This window comes from Xyrauchen texanus, chromosome 34, assembly GCF_025860055.1.
Source record: "Xyrauchen texanus isolate HMW12.3.18 chromosome 34, RBS_HiC_50CHRs, whole genome shotgun sequence".
Lineage (NCBI taxonomy): Eukaryota > Metazoa > Chordata > Actinopteri > Cypriniformes > Catostomidae > Xyrauchen > Xyrauchen texanus.
Window position 1 is genome coordinate 12693569 of NC_068309.1, and position 26758 is coordinate 12720326.

At 36.9% G+C, this 26758-nt stretch overlaps 1 protein-coding gene across 1 annotated transcript in view; it reads left to right on the forward strand.

Moving 5' to 3' along the window:
- Nucleotides 1-3718: 3718 nt before the first annotated feature.
- ptpra (protein tyrosine phosphatase receptor type A) overlaps nucleotides 3719-26758 on the forward strand; it is a 60494-nt gene continuing 37454 nt past the window's right edge. Inside the window, exon 1 of the mRNA XM_052104171.1 lies at nucleotides 3719-4121. The gene's annotated coding sequence lies outside the window, so the exon portion shown is untranslated. The remainder of the gene's footprint in view (nucleotides 4122-26758) is intronic.

The following is a 26758-nucleotide window of genomic DNA, read 5'->3' on the forward strand; positions in this document are numbered from 1 at the left end:
ATCACATAGTGGAAATGACATAATTTGAGCCTTATAGCCACCAAGAACAAAAGCAGGCAAGTACTAACATTCTTTTACTTTGTTTATTTGTTGCTTTTTCATGTTAGGCAGGGTCCGTCAAGCTTAAACCAACCACCCCGTCACGCAAAATAGATGGGGAAAACTGTTTTTTATTAAATTATTTGCATTATTAATGCAAAGAAAATTATATTTCGGATTGAATGCATTTATGCTATGTGAGGAACTTGACCACATGTGAGATCTGCAGCCATTTTGGGATAAAATGTACCACCCCGTCACATGTTTTATTGTGACATGGTGGTAAGGGATGTGATGGGGTGGTTCTGCTTTCCGTTTGAATGTGTGAAATCAAGGATTCTAATATAGGCTAATCAATGTATTTTCTGTTAACTTAACCCTGTTTGGTTCACTCACTCACTCTCTCACTATATCTTTCAGTCACTCACTCACTCTCTCACTATATCTTTCAGTCACTCACTCACTCTCTCACTATATCTTTCAGTCACTCACTCACTCTCTCACTGTATCTTTCACTCAAGCACTATATATTTCACTCACTCATCACTCCACTATATCATTCCCTCACTCACTCATCACTTACTACATCTTTCACTCACTCATCACTTACTATCTCTTTCACTCACTCACTGTATCTTTCAGTCACTCACTCACTCTCTCACTATATCTTTCACTCAAGCACTATATATTTCACTCACTCATCACTTACTATATCATTCCCTCACTCACTCATCACTTACTACATCTTTCACTCACTCATCACTTACTATCTCTTTCACTCACTCACTATGTCTTTCACTCACTAACTCACTCAGTCTCTCACTATATCTTTCAGTCACTCACTCTCTCACTCACTATATCTTTCAATCACTCACTCACTCTCTCACTATATTTTTCACTCACTCACTCACTCTCTCACTATATCTTTCACTCACTCTCTCACTATATCTTTCACTCACTCACTCACTCTCTCACTATATCTTTCACTCACTCACTCACTCACTCTCTCACTATCTCTTTCACTCACTCACTATATCTTTCAATCATTCACTCACTCTCTCACTATATCTTTCACTCACTCATCACTCACTATATCTTTCAATCATTCACTCACTCTCTCACTATATATTTCACTCACTCATCACTCACTATATCATTCCCTCACTCACTCATCACTTACTATCTCTTTCTCTCACTCACTATATCTTTCACTCACTCACTCACTCTCTCACTATATCTTTCAGTCACTCACTCACTCTCTCACTATATCTTTCAATCACTCACTCACTCTCTCACTATATCTTTCAGTCACTCACTCTCTCACTATATCTTTCAATCACTCACTCACTCTCTCACTATATCTTTCAGTCACTCACTCACTCTCTCACTATATCTTTCAATCACTCACTCACTCTCTCACTATATCTTTCAATCACTCACTCACTCTCTCACTATATCTTTCAGTCACTCACTCACTCTCTCACTATATCTTTCAATCACTCAATCTCTCACTATATCTTTCAATCACTCACTCTCTCACTATATCTTTCAGTCACTCACTCACTCTCTCACTATATCTTTCAGTCACTCACTCACTCTCTCACTATATCTTTCAGTCACTCACTCACTCACTCACTCACTCACTATATCTTTCACTCACTCACTCACTATATCTTTCAATCACTCACTCACTCACTCACTATATCTTTCAATCACTCACTCACTCACTCACTCACTATATCTTTCAATCACTCACTAACTCTCTCACTATATCTTTCACTCAAGCACTATATCTTTCACTCACTCATCACTCACTATATCATTCCCTCACTCACTCATCACTTACTATCTCTTTCACTCACACACTCACTATATCTTTCACTCACTCACTCACTATATCTTTCACTCACTCATCACTTACTATCTCTTTCACTCACTCACTATATCTTTCACTCACTCATCACTTACTATCTCTTTCACTCACTCACTCACTATATCTTTCACTCACTCATCACTTACTATCTCTTTCACTCACTCACTATATCTTTCACTCACTCACACACTCACTATATCTTTCACTCACTCACTCACTATATCTTTCACTCACTCATCACTTACTATCTCTTTCACTCACTCACTATATCTTTCACTCACTCATCACTTACTATCTCTTTCACTCACTCATCACTTACTATCTCTTTCACTCACTCACTATATCTTTCACTCACTCATCACTCACTATATCGTTCACTCACTCACTCACTCATTCATCATTTATCTTTTTTATTTACTGTACAACTTCCATTATACAGTTGAATGCAAAAAGTATTGTGACGTATATGATCAAAGTCTAGAAAATGTTCTTTCATTATTACGAGGACATTTTCAAAAAATTGTTTGTTAATAATTTTATTGTAAAATGTTCAAAATATCATTGGTTCTAAAGTTTGCATCCCCATTTCTGAATGTAATAGCAATGCTCTCAAATAATATCTTTGTATCTTTTTCCATTAAATGTTCATCCAACCTCTTTGGGTACTCTTTGAGCAGCTTTTTTGTAGTTTAGAGGGATGTGTGGATGCGACACTCCCATTTACTGTTATGATGCACTTTTCAGGTATTCAGAGCATGACCAAAGTTTTCCATTACATCTCCAATTTTAATGTTTCCCACCCCCAGTTTTATAAAGGTTAAAACCAGCAGATCATATAGAAAAACACTTTGTCCATACCACCCTGTCACAGTGAACCACCCCGTCACGTCAGTTACCACCTCGTCACAGGATCATTTTTTTTTAATTTTATGGAAAGGAAATTCAATTTTACATAAATGAATGTTGAATGATGTTCTTGTTGTGTGGACTAATCAGATAAATGTAACATTATTTGTATTTTTTTTTTAAGTGAATTAGTTTTTTCAGTACAAACAATGAGGCCATTGAAATGTCGAATTCATATTTCAAGATTAAAAATTTAAAAATACAAAAATGTATTAAAATTACAGACTTTCTATTGATGGTTTCCAAAAAAGGGACTACTATTAGGAGAACATTAGATTTTAAAAATCTATTTCTTGTTTTGCTACTCTAATGGCATACATATTGTCTGTAATGGGGTGATACGAGAAAGGCTCCCATGCCTGAATAAAAATGATAATATTAATAAGGATTTTGTGCCTGAGGTGGGAAAATATGTTTTTTTGAAGGATTAACATATCTTTCAAGTTGCAAGTTTAAAAAAAAAAAAAAAGTTTGTTCTTAATGAACAAAGTGGAAATGGCACCCGTTTGGTAGAATGACTCATGACCTATTAAGGTAAAATACTAACAGTAAACTTAATAATTGTTTAAAGATGCAACAAATTATTGTTTTTGTACCAGTGATTGTGCAGCTATACCTATTTGGCTGTGTAAATGAGTGAGTATTGACTTCATAATATTCACGATGAAATTAGAGAGTAGGCACAGAATAGATGCTCACCCTGTTTCACAAAAGTCTTTGTGGCCTTGCCACTGCTCCACGTTCCCTCCGCATGAATAATTTTAATCGAGCGTGTTATACCACAATCAACCGCTGGATGCCGCACTGCACCTCAGCACGCCTCCCGTACATTCCTTTTTCCTGGAAACAAGTCGTCCGCCAGATTTCGCGGCATCGCTGCGTTGGAAGATTAGAGGAGGGGCCTGGCCTGGGAATCTGCTGTTTCCCATTCCAGGCGCAGGGGCACAACATGGCGGATTAGGAAGCGACCGACGCGCCCGGATACAACGAACAAATCGTGGGATACCGATTCCCTGTGTCGTGAAGAGACCAGAAGTAGGCTACACGCTTTGCGGATAGGAGGATCTTGGCTAAAACCAACATACGGGTTCTTGAGACATGCATTTTGGATACTAGTAAGCATCTTCGTTTCGTTGCCCCACTCCAAATTGGCTGTCTGTCCGAGATCATTTCTATCACCCAGGCCCCCCACCCCGAACACACTCTCGGTTCCTGGGGTGTGGAGACAGGGGCCGGGGAAGTGGAAAATAATCGCACTTTATCTGGAACATCAGGCTCCATAGCACGGGACAGGGGTGTCAAGGTGAGTTACACATCTGCTCCTCTAGTGTATTTGCAGCCCAAACTATCTACTTCATCGCCTTAATTTGTCAGACATCCCCGTGGTGTCACTTGTATAAGCTCACGCAGGTTGTGTCACATTTGTGGGTCGGCTAGCCAAAGAGCCCTTTCTGGCACAACCGAGACTTACTGTTTTTATATAATATTTAACCACTAAACATTGATGTATTTGGAGCGCACCCAATAATGTTTGAAGCAACGCGAACATTTGCCGAACTAGCAGGGAGGCAAGGAGGGGGAAAATGAGGTGGGGTGGTGGGTGTCTGCTTAGAAAAGGGAGGGGGAGAGGAAGAGAGACACGCATAGCTTTTATTGGAAGTTAGTCAGATTGTGCGCCAGAACGCTGGAGCGATTTCTGACTGGATGCATTGTATCAATACTAATCGTTCTAGAATGGATACATTGTAACAACATTAATGGTTTCTGACTGGATACATTTTAACAATTCTAATCGTTCCAGACTGGATACATTTTTATGAACAATAACGGGTTCTGACTGGATACATTGTAAACCTTGTAACATTGTATCAATAACAGATGGGGAAACAATGGGAGTCTAGTGCGTTCGCGTCACGCGCTTGTGGCGCGCTGAAAGTGAACATATTGATCAGCGCTTTGTCGCTACATGTTTTTAAAGGGTGTGTTTGTGTGGAGGGGGCACACGAGGGAGTTGGTGATTGGTAGCTTTTGTGTTCCACAAACACAGGAATTAAGTCTCTCAGACGTCCCGTCAAATGCTATGTCCATTGTCTCCACATAGGTGAAAGTTGCCATGCAAAGACGCACCTTTTCCTTTAATTCAGTGGTAAGTTAGCTTTTATTCGCCATTGCCAGAATGCTTAGAGAATACTGGATTGAAAATCTAGTCACTCACTAACTTTGGTCTCTTTCAGTGGTGCGACATTTATGACATTTAGAGGCCCGTGTTATATCAACAGAGCGGAATATGCAAATTAGATGGAGTTTCTGCATTGTTTGGAAATAGTTTTGAATTTTGATTTAGACTTGAGACTGGTTTTGAATGGATATATGTTCACACTCCATAGTCATAGTAAGTACACATCATTGTACCCAATAGTTATTTTTGTACATTGTTTGACAATTCACATGGTGAGGTGGTAGGCTACCGAAGTACAATACACTGTTAAAGGACAGTTAGAACACAATCAGCTAACTAATAAACTGATAATATCAGACAGGCAGTGTTGTGGACTCGAGTCGCTTGACTTGGACTTGACTAGGACTCGAGCCCTCTGATTTGGAAAGACTTATACCTTCTAAAACCAAAGATCAGAGTTGTACATTATAAAATGTGCAGCAAATCATCAATTCATTTCCCCAATAAACTGTTAATTTTCAAATCTGCTTTTCCACACTCCACATTCAGCCAATCAGACCTAATGATCAACTTCCACGAGAGTAGGACCAAGTTTGAAGATTACATACAAAAATGACACCAAAGGTAATTTCAAAATTGTTTGGATATAAAGAATACAATAGGCAACTAATATGAATTGCAGCATGTAGAACCTGTGGTTCAATAATTAAAGATGCTTCCAATAACATCCAATTTTCAGCTCTGGCTCAGTAGCAACTTATCGTGTTAGCTAGCGAACTTCTTTGTTTGGGAAAAGAGCACTAATGACTTGACTAAGACATGATTAAAGTTGAGGACTTGGAACTTGACATGGACTGGCTGGTTTTGAATTGAGATTTGAATGCAAAGACTTACTTGTGACTTGCAAAACAATGACTTGGTCCCACCTCTGCAGCCAGGCAGATAAATCAGCAAACATTTGTCCATTTTGACTCAAAAATCTAATGACATTTTAACAGTTTAATAAACATTTGATATTTTCTGTTTTCAAATATTTATGTGAATTGAGTAAATATTGTCCTAATATCTAATTTCCCATCATTAAATTGAACGACTTGTTATACATTGGCCATCGCCCTTCACTGTTCATATCAGGATTTGCTTAATTTGACCACTATCTCATTGTGGTGTTAAAGTGGACAGATAAATATGGACCCATACAGTGATGTACATGCTTAGGCATGCAGAGGTGAGTCTTGCCTTTGTGTCTGAAGTCCAGCTCTAAAGTCCTGCAATGATTTCACTCTTATCACTTGCTCTGGTCCTGAACCCCAGAAACTGACTTTTACACGATCCATAGATTTGTTCTCTGTACATCTAGTACAGGTTATCCGCAGGCCATAAAAATTCTTAAATTAAATTTTCTGAGGTTTTACATTTTGGGGCATGAATAGATGAGACGCTTAAAACTGCAGAATCTGCAGGAGTCAAAATCATCTCTCTCTCATGCATCCGTCATTTAGTAGCTGACACTTGAGTTGAGCATGTGCATGGAAGCACATTTTTACTGAACTTACGATGTTACACATCCCATTAATCCGAAATGCAAATGGCATTATTTTTCTTCTCTAACACTATCGCTCCTGTTTTTAATCGACAAAGCGGTCAACGTTACAATTTGCATGCTCGCAAGGTTGGAGCGGTCTTTTGACACCTTTCAAATCGTTGCGCTTCCTTATTTTACACTACCTTTGACAATAATTGTAAAGCTAACAAAACTACTTTGCTGCAGAGTTACACCTGTTACTTTATATCTCTCATCTCCATCTCTCTAGATTTAGGGCTGCCAACGTAATTGACACTGTTCTCACACTCTCATGCCACACGTCCCTTTTCACACCCAGTGATAACATCGCGCAGCAAAGAGGACACTGACAGCGCACAGACAGACAAGACAGAGCAGCCTGCATGATGCTGCGAGTTATTCAGACCTATCAGGGGGAAAGCAGCAGCACAGCATCTCTCCTTCTCTTTCATAGGGTAATCTTTAAACGTTTTCAATACGTCTTGTCAACTTTAAACGGCCATTTTTAAGGTAACCGATGAGTTTTTATTTGAGATATTTCACTCAAAAATAAAAATTGTCATCACTTACCTTCATGCTGTTGCAAACCTGTCTTATTTCAGTGGATATCATAAGGAGATATTAGGGAGTTTCAGTTACCATTCACTTACATTGAATGAAAAAAAAGATGCAATGACAGTGAATTGAGACTGAGACATAATGTTTGCTTAACATCTCCTTTTTTGTTCCATGGCAGAGAAAAATTCATTCAGACTTAAAGGGCACCTATTATGACCCTTTTTACAAAATGTAATTAAAATCTTTGATGTCCCCAGAATGTGTCTGTGAAGTTTCAGCTCAAAATACCCTACAGATCATTTATTATACCATGTTGAAAATGCCAATTTTTGGGTGGGAATAAAAATGAGCTGTTTTGTGTGTGTGTGTCTTTAAAAGCAAATGAGCTGGTGCTCCCCGCCCCGTATCCAGAATAGGGCAGAGTTTTGACATCTCTGCTTCAGTTAACTACACATCATAAGCAATATGTCTGACAGCGAAAGTAGTGGTGTTCAGTCCTATACGCTAGTTTTAAGTTTAGCTACAGCAATAGCAGTATCATTTGTTCACGTGACTTTCGAATTGTAAAAAGAAATGGCTGTGTGCAAAACCATACCATGGTCAATAAACAAGGTGCAGCGATGAACGAAACAACGAAAAAGTCTTTCAGGAAGTGTCTCGGTTATTGGCCGCACACGGCTACCACCGGACCTACTAACAGTGTAGGGAAAAGTTAAAAAAAAAAACGTAAAAGTGACTACAGAACTATCAAGGAAAAGTGGAAGTGTTTCGACCAAATGGACACTATCTAGACTGGAGAGCAATTGGAGGGAGAGTGCCCTGGACTCCGCCATGGCTGGAGTCCACAATGGAGGATGGTATGTTTTGTTACTTTAACTCTATACTCTGCTTGAAAGCTTCACTTTATTTAGTTGACCAGCTATTGGAAGCTTTGCTTCTAAAACAACCAGGCCAATTTAACTGTTACACTTGTGTAAAATCACCATGCAACAACTGCTTTATGCAGCACAATGAGCTAGTAGCTAACAGCTAGCTGTTGTGTAATTGTTTGTTTTTTTTTTTGTGTCGCGTTTAAGATGATGTCATGGCAGTAGAGTCAGCGCAACTATGACGATCATCATATAATCCCACCCATGTTTAGGCGGCACTAAACTGCAGTGGAAAAGCAAACTCAGAAAAGTAAAGTGAGTAGAGCAGTGTCGAACCGTAACATGCAGTGGAAAAGTGCCATAAGGTCTATAGATCAATCCTCTTATTTAAAAAAATTTCAGCGCATGTGCAGTAAGTGGTGGCAGAAAGCCTGCTGATTGTTGTGTTAGATTTGACAGATTAGAGGATTAAACGAAAGTATGAAACAAAACCATCATAAATACAAACATATTCTTAGCGATACAATTACTATAATGATATGAGTTAATAACAAACATGTAATCATGTTCGCTATAAATGTATGCTGCAAATTTGTGAGTTGAAATTATCTCCTCAGTCCAGTTGATGATCTTGAAGCCACAGCAGTCAAATAGAGCCCTCGGAATAATTTTTCGACAACGTAATCCAATAAAATAAAAACATTTTGTGCATGGTTTTTGCCACCACTTCTGTGACATAAGCGGTGACGTTGCCACAACATTGGTCTAATATGTCATGTCTTGCTAGAAAGCAAGTGACTAAAGAGAAGGGTCACAATATAGGCTACATACATTAGGCTACATGCATTCTTAATATCATTTAGAGTTTTAATGTTGTATTAACTTATTAACACGTAAATAAATGATATATATAAAACATGTCCAGAAACATTGAAGTAGCCTCAGTGGTTTTGTATTTACCAGCTAATTAATGAATGTGTTTTTTTTTTTTTATTGCGAAAGTGGTCTTACATTTTTATTTTATTTGGCCTTAAAAAGTCTTAAATTTCATTACTTTGAACATGCAAATACCCTGTAGTACTTTCCTGTATTTGATTTCTTAGGTCTGGTCTCACGCTGCAAGGCTTTTTGATCAACTCTTCCTGTCTGGACCTGTTATTACTTCTCCCTGGAAGCCGTAAGGTTATGAATTAGACTTGCACCTTCAGCAACTGAGCAACTAGAAAAGACGCCCTGTAGTCTTTCCACAGCTTAACTTTAGAGATAAATGCATATCATCTATCTGGCCTCCGTATGTCTTCCATTGGCTGTGTAGTTAGGCAGCCGTGTGTATTTAGGTGGTTAGTTATGTGACAACAATACACATTTGTGTTTTGCGGCATAATTATTGCTTTAGGCATTAGGTAATATTTCACAAACATCCTGACACAATTCCAACAAAGGGCTTTTCTGTGTTTGCATGGGTGGGGAAGGGCTGTGAAAACTCTAAGACAATTTAAAATTATAGATAGTCTATTAATCACAGAGAGGAATTTTTGTGATAATATGTATACACCCATTGATGGTATGTATGTAGCAAATCAACTAAGCTTGTCTGTATGTAAAGTCATAATTGGTTGCCATTCTATGATAGTGGGTCCAAATAACAAGCACTGTCATATGAAGCAAAATAGACATGTAATTGTAAGTGCAGTGTTACCTTCTACTCGGTGTTGATTGCATATATTTGTATTGATTATGTAAGTTGATCTCAGTCTCTTCATGAAAAGATTCTAAGACACTTGTTTTTTTTTTGTTTTTTTTTAACAAAACCAGGGCCGTAAATAATGACTAATGACAACTTGAAATAATTCTTATAGATCATTTTTTTTCTTAAACATTATAAAGGTTTTTAAATAACAAAAAGGTACAACTTTTACAACATCCAGTTAAAAAACACACGAAAACACAATTTCAAATCGATACAAAAACACTATTTTAAGAATGGAAATGTCTGTGAACAAATTTGGTTACTCATTCCATATTTATTTATGCAATACAAATGATATATGTCGGATCAGTCCCAATAGGATCTTATATATTGATTCTCTCAGCCAGTGATCCGAAGTCTGCTGTGATGCAATTTCGATTCCATTTGATTCAGGTGGCTGTGATCGTTATTATGTGCCTATTTTATATAATCAATTTCATTTATTATCTTACAAATGCAACCAAAATATAATTTGAACATTTTGAGCCATCTGAAAAATGCTAATTCCGTACATTGGGACAACCACAACAAAATAACGTACTTCAGTTGTTGAAAAAATGTATACAGATAAATAAATGATATTAAATCACGTACATGTGGTCATCAATCGTTTGGTGACAGTTTATTGCCTTGTGTTATGAGGTAAACAATACAGTGACAATTTGTCAAATCTACATCAGTCAAGCAAGTCTTTCAATCCAAAATATTTACATTTCCATGAAGAAGGTATTCGTTTTTTATCTTCCATAGTTGTATTGAAAAATTCTGTTACAGTTTACTGTGATAAATGTTAGTTGGGGTGATGTGTAGATAAAAGTCTTTAAAGTTGGTAAAAGTAATTTATGTTGGAGCAGGGCAGGTGTTTCATTAGTGCTGTTCAGATTTTTGGGGATGTCAAGCCATTTGACATGGCTGAATTGCTCAATAGAGCTATAAAATAGAAAATACTCATGTAGAATTCGAATGTGTCGCATGCGCTACGATATTGAGGGAACCCCGATTCAATCGCTGCGTATATGAGCTACTTTCACACTGCCCGCATTCATGTAGAGCAGAGCGCAGCTTCAGTCACCCACGGGCACATCCGTGTCCCACATAAGGAGCATATTTAGTGCTTTTAAAGCAAATTATTACACCCCTAAAGCGCATCCCTACTATTGTTCCAAACCCAAAGTTATTTTCCTATTAAAATCATGGTTAGATTTGGGTTAGGGGTTTAACTTGGCAAATATTTTCATAACATGGTTTGTTAGTTTGTTTATTTTTCTCTAGGGGAGTAAAAGTCGTACGAGCCAATTCATAGATTTCCCATTTTGTATTATTATTACATCTTGTCATAAGACCAGGTTGGCTGTAACCTCCGAACAGGACAGGCGGTTAAAATATTTTGAACAAACAATTTATAAGCATTACATCACGTGGTCTCCAACATTAACAAAGGTTCACAGTGAATTCTGTGTCCCAGCAGTTTAGACGCTTGTATAGTAATTTTTCATGTGCTTATGGCATTTTTAAAACAAGATATTTTAAGTACTGTCCTCAGAGCAGTTTAGTCAATTACAGATGTCAGAAAGGATAAGCCAGTGCAAGGTTGACTGTGGTGCATAGTCTTCCTCCCTTCTTTGAGTAAGCTCAAGGGTACAGACAGAATAAAAGCCAGTTTATGTAAGGATTCTGAGAGCATTTGCAAGCATTTGCATTCTTATCAAGGAGTTAAAGATTGATCAGTTTTGATGAACTAAAGAAGATAATTCTTTTGCTTGACTTTGAGTAATGGATGCAAAGTTTATTTTCTTAAAGGTGAAGTGTTTCATTTCTTCATCATTAACATCAATAAATAGAGTTACATTTGTTTTCCAAAGACTCCCCATCTAAAATTGGTCAAACAAACAGGTAGTCCTGCCCCAAACTTACCCCATTGGATAAACCAATGTTGTGGTTTTGGGCTTTTTGGAATGCTCAAACAGAGCAAAGCTCTGATAGCCCCACAGTGTCATAGTGTTTACACGGTTTTGGTGGAATTATCCCATGTATAGCTTACTTAAAATTGACACTGCATATTATACTGGGATTGGAGAAAGTAACATTGAAAAACACCCAAAAATTACACACAAGCTTTGAAACAGCTCTTTTGGATGTCCACTGTATGTGTGGACTCACTGTTTGGCTCAGTGTGTCTGAGTGCTAAATACTGACCTCAGCTTTGCCACTTCATGCCCTATATGTGTGATGTGGCAAGACCTGAGCATTCTCTGGGAAACCCTGACACAAGAGAACACCACACTATCTCCCCCATCTGTTAGTAAAAGTAATTAATTTACCCTGATTTTAGTACTTTAATAATTCAGTCATTTTGTGGGAGTGTTCAGAGATAAAAATAAATAGACAGCATACCTATCCCTTGCTTCCGGATATGACTCCCATCCTGTATCAGGTTAATCCCAATCCCATATCTGCGTTTTCCATTTCACTGGTTTCTCATCTGTGTCTTCCCTTTCTGTCTTTTATCGTGTCTAAAGTAATGCCACTACCAACGATTATTTCAATAAATGGATATTGATTATTCTGACCACTAATGTAATCTGAAGTAATACATGTACGTTTAAATAAGCTTTTCTGACAGTCATGTTATTTATAGCCTGTTATATTATAATGGGTCATAATCATTTGTTGTAGGGATAGACTGGGCAGACCAATTTATCGGCCAATGTTTCACAATTTTTGGATTATCGTCATCACAAAACTTTGTAATCAGCACAGTACAGATTGCATATGTGCTGAACAAATCAGTATGGGCTCGCAGTCAAAACAAAAGGTTACATCTTAGAAGCGATAAGAAAGGACATGCGGATAAAATGTATACCCTTGCCTAAACTGAATATTTTATGTTATTTTCAAAATCTACACAAATGTATCATTGTGTAATGCACATTCTGGTACATACAGTACTATGCAAAGGTTTTAGATACTTGTAAAAAATGTTGCATTGTGAGGATGTATTAAAAAATAATGCCATAAATAGTTTTAATTTATCAATTAAGGAGAATCTGCCACAGTTCTTCTATCTGTTTAGGCTGCCTCAATTGCTTGTGTTTCTTCATGTAATCCCAGACTGATTCAATGCTCTGTGGGGGCCATGCAATCTGTTGCAGAGCTCCCTGTTTTCTATTATATTCTATTTGCAAAATGAATTTTTGGGAGTCTAAAATGCATATATTTCCTATTTAAACACCATCTTAAGATAAATGTTTTGTGAGACATGTGCCTAAACCTTAGCACAGTACTGTATGTTTATTGAATTGCCGAACTCATTTGCCGTCTCATTTGCCCTGCTCGCTTACTGATATTGACGATTGATATTTCAGCTTATACAAATATTGGCCCATATAAGTAGACCACTAGTCATGTACGTTAACTTGTTAATTTGTTAAATAGTAAATACAATTAGTCGAAGCTCACCTTGCCTCATGTGTTTTGTCTTATCATGAATTCAACTGTTCTTTTTGTTTTTATGTCATGCTTTCCCAAACATTGAGAGTTTTTGGTGTGACTTGCCAGCTCGCTTATCCTGGCTCACCACCTGTTCGGTTCCACATTTATTGTTCAGCACGAGAGAAGAAAAATTCTTACCCTGCTATTTTGCAGTCAAGTAACTGGAGTAATCGTGCAAGCCCTGAATGAGCTTTGCTGGAAGCTGTGCCAGACTGATCACAGTGAACTCGGAAACAGTAGGTTGACTTTTCTTTAGCTAAAATCGGTCTGTGCTTACCAGAATTTGAAACAGTGCCCTCAGTGGCCAAAGCGGTAAGTGTTGTTGGGTGTATGGGCAAGAGTTGTGAATTGAGTTTTTTCTTCCAGTCGCACCACAAGGGAAGGTAAACACTCTGGAGCCAGTTCAATAATGTCTGATGGAAGATGGTGCTTGTCATTGAGTCAGCATAATGTGGCCGATAGGCTACTGGAACTGTCAGAAAAAAACATGCCGTCTTCCCGTGTGATCATGTTGGCTGTGCAGGAAGTTGCAGGAATGGCAGGCTGTGTGTGTTGTGAAATGCCATCAGGGGTCGTCTTATAACTGCAGCGACTGCAGTGTCATTTTGCTGTCCCAGTTATAGTGAGATGAAGAGGAGCATTGAGCTTATTCCTGTCATAATTTACACCTCCAGGGAATGGACCAGACCATGAATGGGGACAGACAGATACCCATTATCTCTCCATAGGAAGTGCTTTCTGGCTGCAGGAAGGACCTCCACTGCCACGTTCTCAGTCTCCTTATTGGGCATTGCAATTGCAGCCTGTACAAACTGATCTAGGGCCAGCTTTCCTTTTCCGAACACATAATCTGACCTTTCATGAGTGAAAATGCAAAACTGATCCCACTCCAACGCATAAAGACTATATTGACATCCTGGTTTGCTGTTAGTTTCTCTGACTTGTGGTTTCCGTAGGGATCTGGAAAATAAAGTGCACCTGTTCACTGCCTAACAGGTTGATTATTCATAGTGCGCTTGTACTGTTTATTGTGATGGTTTTTCCATACTGTAAAGGATGTAGAAAAGAGGAACATGTTGATCTTGTGACTGTCTCCTTTTCTTTTGAGATGTCCTCCTCAGGCTTGGAGCAGAGAGAGATGGTTCGAAAGATAAAGAGTGAGAGAGTGTATGTTTTAGTCAAGCTGTATTCAAAGCATGACTTCCCTGGTATGTTTAGAACTGAACAATTAATCACAGTCATTACAATTTAGAGGAACCGCACATGAAAATACACAACTGCATGTTGAAAGATATTTTGTAACTATTTGTAAAGGAGCAAGTTTATAGCCTTGAACAGTTTTCCAGTGTCTAGTATTTGTACAGTTGAATTCCAACGTTTACATTAAAACACATTTTTAACCACTCCACAGATTTAATATTAGCAAACTATAGTTTTGGTAAGTCATTTAGGACATCTACTTGGTGCATGACAATTCATTTTTCCAACAATTGTTTACAGAGAGATTGTTTCACTTTTAATTAACTGTACTACAATTCCAGTGAGTCAGAAGTTTACATACACTAAATTAACTGTGCCTTTAAGCAGCTTGGAAAATTACAGAAAATGATTTCAAGCCTTTAGACAATTAGCCAATTAGCTGCTGATTGGAGATGTACTGAATTGGATGTATTTTAAGGCCTTCATTGAAACTCAGTGCCTCTTTGCTTGACATCATAGGAAAATTAAAAGAAATAAGCCAAGACCTCAGAAAAAGTTATGGACCTCCACAAGCCTGGTTCATCCTTGGGAGCAATTTCAAATGCCTTAATTTGTACAAACAATAGTACACAATATAAACACAATTTGACCACACAGCCATCATACTGCTCAGGAAGGAGACGCATTCTGTCTCCTAGAGATGAACATAGTTTGTAGGGAAACGTGCAAATCAATCCCAGAACAACAGAAAAGGACCTTGTGAAGATGCTGGAGGAGACAGATAGACAAGTATCTATATCCACAGTAAAACAAGTCCTATATCGACATAACCTGAAAGGCTGCTCAGCAAGGAAGAAGCCACTGCTCCAAAACTACCAAAAAAAGCCAGACTACAGTTTGCAAGTGCACATGGGGACAAAGATCTTACTTTTTGGGGAAATGTCTAATGAAACAAATATTGAACTGTTTGGCCATAATGACCATCGTTATGTATGGAGGAAAAAGGGTGATGCTTGCAAGATGAAGAACACCATCCAAACAGAGAAGCATGGAGGTGGCAGCATCATGTTTTGGAGGTGCTTTGCTGCAGGAGGGACTGGTGCACTTCTCAAAATAAGTGGCATCATGAGGAAGGAAAATTGTGTGGATATATTGAAGTAACATCTCAAGACATCAGCCAGGAAGTTAGAGCTTGGTCGCAAATGGGTCTTCCAAATGGACAATGACCCCAAGCATACCTCCAAACTTGTGGCAAAATGGCTTATGGACAACAAAGTCAAGGTGTTGGAGTGGCCATCACAAAGCCCTGACCTCAATCCGGGCAGAATTGAAGAAGTGTGTGCGAGCAAGGAGGGCTACAAACCTGTCTCCGTTACACCAGTTCTGTCTGGAGGAAGGGGCCAAAATTCCAGCAATTTATTGTGAGAAGCTTGTGGAAGGCTATCACAAGTAAACCAATTTAAAGGAAATTCAGCCAAATACTAACAAAGTGTATGTAAACTTCTGATCCACTGGGAATGGGATGAAAGAAATAAAAGCTGAAATAAGTAATTCTGTCTACTATACGGATACCCCCTAATAGTCGACCAACGTTGGACGATGAGAAGAGTCTTAGTTGACCAAGTTTTAATTGGTCGGTTGGTCACAGAAAAATAAAACTCCAAAGGAAGTGGTGAATCATTTTTACAGCTGGTCCATGGAATTAATTATTCACGTTCAAACCGTAGAACACTAACATTACTGCTGGCTGGATGCTAGGTGGTACTATGGGGTAATTTTCATTAAGCTGGGTTATGGTTAAGCCTACACAATAAAGCAAGACACTTTGAACTTGTATTTTTTTTATTTAGTTTAACTAAAACAAATCAAATGAAACTGGAAAAAAAATTTGTGTTTTTTGAAAGATGGCTTTAGTAAAGAACCTACTTCATCTGTGTATTTTCTACCGGTCTGGTATTTCGTTGTCTGGGAAAATACATAATGTGTGTGAATACATTTGTTTTGTTCCCCCTTTACAATGTGTGTGTGTGTATATAGCAATATCCAGTTTCATCAGCAACCCCCGGGCTGAGGGATCAGCGTATATTCTTGCTTTGATTTAGCATTTAAAATTAAATAAATGTATTTAAAAAACGAAAAACTTGAATCAAATACATTTCTAAATTCAAATTGCACTCCAAATGAAATGAAAAGCAATTAAAGTAATGAAGTGATCAAAAAAATTATATATATAAGTAACCATCTTTCCATTTACCGTTAGGCAAGTATCCGTCTAAACATGCAGGTTGAAAATTACTTACGCAAATGAAGACATAAAAACAATTATAAATGTAAAAATAATAATTATAATGAGGATTATAATCACTGAAATATAAATCATGGTTCGAGGTGAATTTTTAATTTTTTTTATTATTATTTCATGTTTTAATCACAGATGTGTATATATAGACTGCAGAGTTTCGGTCACAATAAACTGCTCTGTGGAAATAAAGCAAACTGAACTCAAAGCACCTCCTGAGATGTCTGAGGTCATTTGCAGCACTCATAGACAATACTGTTCTTGCAAAAAAAAGAAAAAATTCAGAAGACCTTCAAAAAACCTTTTACATGTTCCACGAGACTGCACGTTTCCGTACAGCTTGTCATATATGCGCATGGATGGCTTTTCTGTCATCTGTTCTTAAAAACATAATAAAGTGTTTCTTAAAGCGGGTATATGTGTGCCTACAGGCAAATTATTTGTAATGTTAATTTGATAATAATTATAGTCGAATAATAATAATAATTTAGTACATTAATGGAAAAGAGAGCCAAATTTCGTCTTCACATGGTCAAAGGCATCAGATATTGGCAATCACTCTGATTATCGTCGATCCCCGAGATCATCGTCTGTCAGCACAACCCTAATGTGAATTTCTCTCCATAAATTAACAAAATGTTCAGACAGTCTCCTTGCTGGTTTTTCCAACACATTCGGAATCATTACCACTTTTGCTGGTGTTGCTTCTGCTCACTTCCTGTGTGCACTTGTAAAATGCACATTTTAAAGGCTCATTATTATGGTTTAGTATTTCTCTGTTATGTAGAACAGTGTTAACAATGTTACTGATAACATTCTTTCTCAGCCCTGGAACTCAAACCATTTTTGAGTGATGCCCTCCAAAAATATCCCCAAAAATATCTATATTTAAGTAATTCAATTAATATCATAAATGTGCGACAACTAATCGACTAATGGCTTAAAGTACTCACTTTTCGACTAGGAAAATCTTTGGTTAGGGGCAGCCCTACTCTACTATTCTTCTGAAATTTCACATTCTTAAAATAAAGTAGTGATCCCAGGAATTGTGAGTTTAAATGTATTTGGCTAAGGTGTATGTAAACTTCTGACTTCAACTGTATATGTTAAAGTTCCATTTTGCTTCTAGAAAACACTGCACACAATAAAACTATCCTGATATAATCCTGTTTTCCTGTACTTGCTAACTAAATTGACTTTGCAAATGTATTTTTTCCTTCCTCATTTCAAAATCATTTCAACGGTTGTTGGTGTTTAAAAATTGGACACATTTCACATTAACTATCAAAATAAACATAGTCAAACCGTTTTCATTTGAGGCAAACTAAGAATGCTCTGCCTCATTTGCCCGTTTATGGCCTTTACGCTGATAAAGGAATGCGGTCTATTGCGTTAACATGGCTGCATGCATTGTCGGTGTGAGAACGTGTATATTACACGCACTGTGTTAAAAGTACCAGTACCGAGTACAGTCTCAATTCGGTACTCGCATGCTTTTTGACTACAGCTGGCTGCTTTCAAATGCTCACATGCGTATGTCTGCATGTGCTATTGAGTGGTTGTATCTCGTGTTGAAACAGCTGTGCGCATGAACGTTCAGATGCACTTCTTGGGCAAAATAGCCCCTTAAAGCCATAATAATGTGTAAACAGCTGTTCAAATTTTATGTGGGTGCAAGCAGACAGGACAAAAATATTATATCTCAAAATATCAGATCTGTGTGATGTATAAATGCAGCCTAATTGACCCACTGCTATCTTTTATAGCATAGGCCTATCAATAATATTTGTCAGATCACAATATTGACCCCCCCTCCCAAAAAAAAAGGAAAGCATTCCCTATCCTTGGCTCAATAAATTTTAGAAGCTTTAAGCCCAATGCATTTCAATGACTGATCTGATTCTCATTAAAACTCTGACTTGAATCAGTATCAGTTAGTGCTGTCAGTCGATTCAAAAGTTGTATTTAATCAACTGATTTAAATTTGATTAATCGCTTAATTTAATGTAGTTAGTCATGATTAAATCGTAGATTTTTACATTTTACAGTATTTGTACTTCTTTTCCTGTCAAAATGCATTTATTTCCATCTAAGGAAAGACAACAAAACAATGTGTTTTATTACAATATAATGATTTATTAACATTTTCCAACAAAGCCTTCCACAGTATAGTGATAGAAAAATTTCAGAACCACTGTGTTAAGGCAATCATCGCTATAACTATTGCTCATACTTTGAGTTAAGGATTTTAACAAGTATTTAAAATTCACTGTGTGACTCGTCCTGCACCATTTGTGCTATGATCATGAATCATGCTGCTTGTTGAGGAGATCAGAAACTTCGCCTGGCCCTCCAAAACACCCTAGCAATTGCATGGCACCATGCTAAAACCAATTATTACATATCATCAAAGTAATATTAAAAGCCTATTAAATATCTCAATGTTTGAATGAGACATATGTAGAAATCTCATTTATAACCTTTAGAATTCACAGCACATTTATTTTAACAAGAACTGTAAAAGCCCAGAAATAAAACCACATTTTTCTGGGACTAAATAAATATTATAATATTTTTTTTATGGGAACTATTTTGGAAGGCAGGAACATGCAGCCTCTGCAGTAGTGCATTTTCAGGAGGAAGCCTCTAGTGCTCTTGAGCAGTGTGGAACTGGAGATGGTCCATTTGTGCACTTAAAAATAAACGATGTCATATCTCAGAGGAAAACCCCTATTATGGGTGTCTTATATAGAGGTGCGCCATTTCCTCTGTTACTCGTTATAGTGTGTTAAAATAATGACCGTGGCTGATTCATCATTCCAAAAAAAAACAAAAAAAAAACTGGATGGATATGCATTTTTTACTGATTGATAAAAAATAAAATTATGTTAATAGCCTGGCGCATTTCAGAAATAATGTTTTGCTTTCCATGATGTGTTAGGTAAGGGGGTGTGGTGCTCTCGGGCCAAATGACGGATCTGGCAGGCAATCAGACTGATGCCAAGGAAGGAAGGAAGCAATGTGCTCCCTAGGGTTTACGACTTTCCTGTAAAGAAAAAAAAAATGGAGATGGGATCAGATAGACTGACAATTAATGTATAGACTGTGACAGGGAAGACAAGAACATCTGTCCCTCCCAAATAGGGCTGGAATTAATCGCAATCAAATTGTGATGTGTAGAAATGTAATGGTATGAAAATTTCATATCACGATTATCATGACCAAAACTATCACTGTTATCAGTATTATCACAATATTGTTAAAATGTGCTGAAAATGTACAAAAAGTACTGAAATCATTTAAACAGGTTTTATATTGAAAAAACAACAAATAAAATGAGTAAACAAGGGAATAGCAAATGCAGTATAATAATAATAATAATAATGTGTGGTTACATTATTATTTTTATTATTATTATTAACTTTTTAAATTATCAAAATATGTTGGTTCGGTGACTAAACTACATAACAAGCTAAATTTGTATAAACAACATTGTTGTGTGCATGAAGCACACATAGTGAGTTTGTATGGTAATTAATAATCATATTCGTGAAACACCTAAAACAGACAATGAATCATCATAGTCCTAAAACAGTAATCATAGTCATAATCACAATTATTTGTTTGACAATTAATTGTCAGTCAAATTTCCCAATCGTGACCCCTAATTTTCATTATTAGGTTCCTACCTTGTGAATTGTTTTGTTACAAATGTTTATTTTAATGAGAGTTCATTAAGATGGCACAAGTTTTAGTTATTCCTGTTATAAAAACATTTAAGTGTTACTCAAATTGCACTAATTTTACTGTAAAATAATTTTATGTTGCACTGCTAAACTCGAGGTTGCACAATGTTTTGATATTCCCCCTGAAAGTGACTTGAATTTTACATTTTGTGTAATTTATTTTGTTGTTGGATTGCTAAATGTAGATTGCACTTTACTTTTACTCGAATTAGGGCTGCACGATTTGGGGAAAATGTCATATTGCGATTGTTGAGGTCAATATTGCAATTTGCGATTTAATAAACAAATGGTATCATGAGTCAACTTGCTTGGTTATCAAGGAAAATGCACAAATAGATTACTGATAATGCTGAAATGTGTATTTTCAACTCGAACATACAAACTAGCAACAACTATAAATGCACAGTGTTTTCAAATTAAAATATTTTTACAAAATTAAATAATATCTGCATTTCTGCAAACTTGTTATTTTCTCAATATTACACCTAAATAAAATGGAACAAAAATTTTCATGAAAATAAGATTTTCCAAACAAACAGGGACATTTAAGCAGGATGTAACATGTACTTTCTATAAACTCTTTTGAAAAGGAAACTGGATATAAAAGTGTGGTTCACTCAATCAAACCACTAAAAAACTGGTTGTGTGTGTGTATGTATATATATATATATATATATATATATATATATACACACACCCACACACACATTTAATTGTTGTTGGAATTTGAATGTTATTTTGAGTGCCATTGATTAACCCTCTGTGCCAGTGCTGGCACACATGCCCTAGGTTGCCGACACCTGTGCTAGCTGGACATCTTTGATAATTTATTTATTTATTAGGGATCTTGTGCAGGAGGGCTGTTTTTTTTATTTGTATTTTTTTTTGCTGTCAAGTTAAACTTTAAAAAAGCATCTTGAAACACCTGCTTTTTGTTTAACTTTAAATTTGTTGCTCTGCATCTAGCCTTTCTTAGCACAAGAATGTGATTGTCAATGCACACAAATCCCCCCAAAAATGTTTTTATTTTAAATTCATAAAAAATTTGAATTTCACCTTTAATTTGATTAATTCACACAAAAAAAGAAATTGGAAATGTGAATAAAGAAAAACAAAATGGCACAAAGAAATAACAAACACTGTTGTTTATCATTTATGGAAAGACACATTTTTTCACACTTAAAATGTCCTTTTGAACACTGGACATTTGTAATGTTAAATTTAAACAGCCCCAATTGGAGGTTTAGACCAAACCGATTCAAAACCTTTAATGCAAAGTGTAAAATACAGTAATAATTTTGATAAAAATGATCAATGCATGTTTTACATACTGTTTTTCACAAAATGAATACAAGGAAGAATGTTATTTATTTATTAACTGTATTTTAATTTATATGCAACAATATTATAAAACAGATGGAGGGCCAAATGAATAAAAATTATGTAATTAAATAAATATTTAAATCATTAAATGCACTGGCATTTTTAATAAAAACCTATAAAATCTGTAAATCACTAGATAAATCAATAAATGTCTCTTTTAGCACTAGTGTGTGTGTCCATTTTCAGTTTCATTTTTCACATCTATTCATAAAAGGGGACATTTGTGGGGGCCTGGGTAGCTCAGCGAGTATTGATGCTGGAGTTGCAAGTTCGAATCCAGGGTGTGCTGAGTGATTCCAGCCAGGTCTCCTAACCAACCAAATTGGCCTGGTTGCTCGGGAGGTTAGCGTCAAATGGGGTAACCTCCTAGTGTTGTGTAAGTATGTGTACATTTGATATGTAAATTGTGTTGTGTTAATATGTTGTTTATTGTAATTGGTATATGTCTCGTCACTGTCATGACTGCTATGTTGCTCGGAACTGCATTCAAGACTTTCACCTACTGTTGCACCTGTGTACATGTTAGTGTGACAATAAAGTGATTTGATTTTGATTTGATTTGTGGTCGCGATTAGTGGTTCTCACTCTCAATGGGGCACTTTAAATTGTGCATGGTTCGCGTAGAGTAGCATGAGCCTCCACATACAGAGTCGAGCCACGTGATAAGATGCGCTGATTGACAGTTGCTTCTGAGACTTGTCCTCCGCCACCCGGATTGAGGTGAGCAACCGCGACACTACGAAGACCTACTAAGTAGTGGGAATTGAGATGTTTTTAATTGCATTTTAATATAATGTTCAGCTTTAAAACAAATTATGTTTGACATTCAGCTTCCAGAATTTTTGTGGACACAGCGGCTGCAGTCACTGCCACGAGGCTGATTTGATTAAATTGTCAAGAGATGGATGTGGCTGTGCTTGTAACTTCTTTGTATGGAAATAGTCAGCTGTTTGCATTACCTAACTGCAAATTTCCATCAAGAATAACGCTGAAGCCGGACAGTTTTGCATGAACCCATTCATAGCTCGAAATGAGCCAAGGCAGCATGACAAACTGAATTGAAATCCCACAAACGAAGACTGAGTATCTGTTCTTAAAGGGAACTAGATTTTTATATAATTTCTGAAAATGTGATTGGTGCTTGCCTGTGCAAAACATGCCACTATGATGCAAAGGTGTTTTAGGTGGCTGCTTTGGTTGGGCCTTGATAGGGTGTTCCAGGTGTTACTGAGTTAAAAGAGCCCACCTACATGTCTCTGATATGGTCCCTAGAAATGTCTCATGTTACTCCATTATTAGTTTATGGTCTTTTTTTTACCCATTTTGTTGGTGGCTAGATCAAAATCATAAGTATGTTCACTAAGAAAAGTAATAGCACACCTCTCCTCAACAAGCCACATGGTTTGAGGTTTCATTCATCATTCACTCTGCAGCATAAATTGTGCATGACGAGTTACCTGCCAAGGTTTAATGTTTGGGTTAGGGGTTTGTTCAGACCCCAAAGTATGATCAAGTGTAATAGTATTAATACTTGCCTTAGCAAGCACCAATAATGAACACTAAAAATATGTCGGTAAGAAACAAGCACCGAAATATGGCATTATCTGCAAACTGAGTTGGTTGACATGGTTTGTGCTCTGGAAAACAAGGTTGTAATTGTGGGCATCTTAACGGGCAATTGGTGCATAGATGTGGGAAAACAGAACGGGAGAGAGAGTGGCAAGAGACCATTGTGGTTAATTGAAGAGCTTGTAATGCCCAAAGAATCCCCTTTATTTGAGCTGAAATGTCCTTGAGTGCAGTACTTGTTCAGAGATGTTTTGTTGACCAGTAGTAGGGCTGGGGGATAATTATCAGGGGGAAAGAATTCTCAATATTGATGATTAACTCTTAATTCTCTTAATATTGATTGATGATTAGTATTTTTTTTTTATATTTGTTTTATATGTTCTACATAGACGATCGGATCAGGTGTGTGTTGCTAAAAATGCAAGTGGTTTGGCAAACACAAACTTAATCAGTCATTAAAATAATAGTTCAGGCCATCCAAGATGTATCGGAGTTTCTTTCTTCATCAAAACAGAATTTAAGATTTTTAGGATTTCATTTCAGGCCTCCTCCTTTAAATAATGCAAGTGAATGTACTCCATTTTTGATGGTCCAAAATGCATATTTAGGGTGCATCAAAATAATCCACACAAATAAAGTTCTTCAGAACCCAAACGATTGATACATTTTAGAAACAAAACAATACTTATATACTTTTTAACTACAAATGTTCGCTTCCTTACATCTCTGTGACACACGCTCATGAGAGGTATGACGTAAGCTTGTTGGTAAGGTCACGCATCACATGGAGGAGGCAGGAAGCGCGTCATTGTTTACAAGAGAAACTTGCACAGACCAAGTGCTGTTCACTAACCAAAACATTTTTTTTTTTTCGAAACTGTATTAAAATAATAAAAAAATATATTTCCAAATAGTAATAAAAAAAACATTACTTCAGTAAATAACATCCTTTATTTCATAGCAATGCTGTTGCATTATCTACTTGTGCTTTTTCTTTAGCAGAAATATAAAGGCTATATGACTCATGAATTCAAGCCACACAAGTTGTAGTTGGTGAACCCAAGTGCGAGAGCATTTACTGAGATTCACAGGATTTACACAGTGAGATCAATGGTACAGGTGATATCACACACAAGAGAAGCTTCACAAACTTATTTATGCAGGCAGTGATGAACGAGTGAATTGAGTGCAGGTGCTGTTAATTAGATATCGGTGATGAGGAGCGGAAGACTGAGGGAGGTGCAGAGCCCAAGGGAGGCGTGACAATGACAAAGTTTTCAAACATACCTGAGAAAAACCCTTTTGTTTCTTTCTATGGTCTGAAATTCTCAGGGGTAAAATGTTCACTGCACACCCTCCAATATTTGAGAGAATGTAGGGGTGTACTGATATCCAGGTTCAGCTCGATAAGCCAGAGCTTCAATCATTCATGATCATGTATAAGCAATCGATGAAAAGTAAATATTTTCAGAGCATGCATTTTCTTTGGGGTTTCTGAAGGTTGAAGCATCCACAATATACACATCAAACGACCATTTTGAACTAAACACTTATACAAATACAAACCTATAGCAAAGACAATTCAACTTTTGTACAGCGCCACTTCTCTTGTAAACAATGACGCGCTTCCTGCCTCCTCCTGCGTGACATTACCAACAAGCTTACGTCATCGCATCACAGAGATGTACGGAAGTGAACATTTGTAGCTAAAAAGTATATTAGTATTGTTTTGTTTCTAAAAATAATCAATCATTTGGGTTCAGAAGAACTTTATTTGTCGACTGGGTCATGTGGATTATTTTGATGCACCCTAAATATGCATTTTGGACCGTCAAAAAAATGGAGTACATTCACTTGCATTGTTTAGAGGAGGAGGCCTGAAATTAAATCCTTAAAATCTTAAATTCTGTTTTGAAGAAAGAAAGAAAAGAAAGAAAGAAACTGGTAGATCTTGGATGGCCTGAGGATGAGTAAATTATCAGCAAATCAAAATTTTGGGGTGAACTATTCCTTTAAATCAGCCAGTAAGGAAGGATTAGCTGGCTAGTGGCAACATACAGTATAGTGTGTAATTTGGGACACATCTAAAGCTCTGCTGTCATGTAAATCAGTAATAATAAGGCAAGGTAGATGGTAGCTTGCACAAAGCTATCATGATATTGTTGTGTACCGAACAAGACAGCACTGACAATGCAATACAACTATTGACAGAATACAACAGCAACCCCGACATCAACACCATTGCTGTTTATTTACTCTCTGTACTATTTAGTTAACTTTTTCATTATCCATAGCACTATTGCGTCCCCTTATTTTTGGACACAGGTAAGGAAGTATTTCTTCTTCTTGTGATGTTTATTGGCAAATGGCTATCCAGCTTATGGTGCATTGCCACCAGCTACTGAGCTGGAGTATGGAGGATCACAAGAAATTCTTTCAGTGAAGTCAAACGTCTGCTGAAGATGATGGAATTGGCCATATCATCCAGCCCTAACCAACATTGACTTAAAGGGATAGTTCATCCAAAAATTAACATTTTCATAATTTTTCTCACCTTCTTGTTCCAAACACATATGACATACAGTCTTTTTATTTTTTTTTATATTTTCCTATACTAGTTTGGAAACTATTAGTTGACATTATTGAAAGAATTGTCAATAAATATTGAAATTGTTAAATAGTCATTTATTGCACAGATTATTTTAAGAAGGGTACATTTATGCTAAATCATTGTAATAAGTCATTTTACGAAGTTACGTAAATGTGGTGAAATTATCGGAATTCTCGTATAATCAGCTCAAACTGACTCTTGAGTCACCAAAAAAACTCTCTTTATAGGCAGTGGGTTGATTACTGGGCATGACCTGTGGATGTTTCAATGTCAGGGTTTGCTAAGAGGTCAGTGGAAGCTGATTGGCAGAGCAGTAGCACTATGAGTACTCGTGCTTGAGTGGCAGACAGACTGGATTATTTCAGGGTTTGACCCTTCAGATTGGGACTGAGTTTATCATGGTTTAGTCAGTGAGACACCACTGAGATTACAGCATGGGTTGATGTTTAGCCTGGCACTTGGCTTCAGATGGTGTGATTACATGTTTTACTTCCCACATTGAACCATCTCAAAGCCACTCATTTAATCCATGGACCAAATCTGCTGGCAATCTGACGGATGTGTGTATATATATATATATATATATATATATAAGACATTGTCTGTCTAGTGTCTGTTGCTTTTGTCTAGTATGATACATGGTCATGTGTGCTGTATTTAGCTGGATTGTGAGTACAGTTGTAAAACAGAGGAAGTTGTAATCTAGATTTTCCATACTGG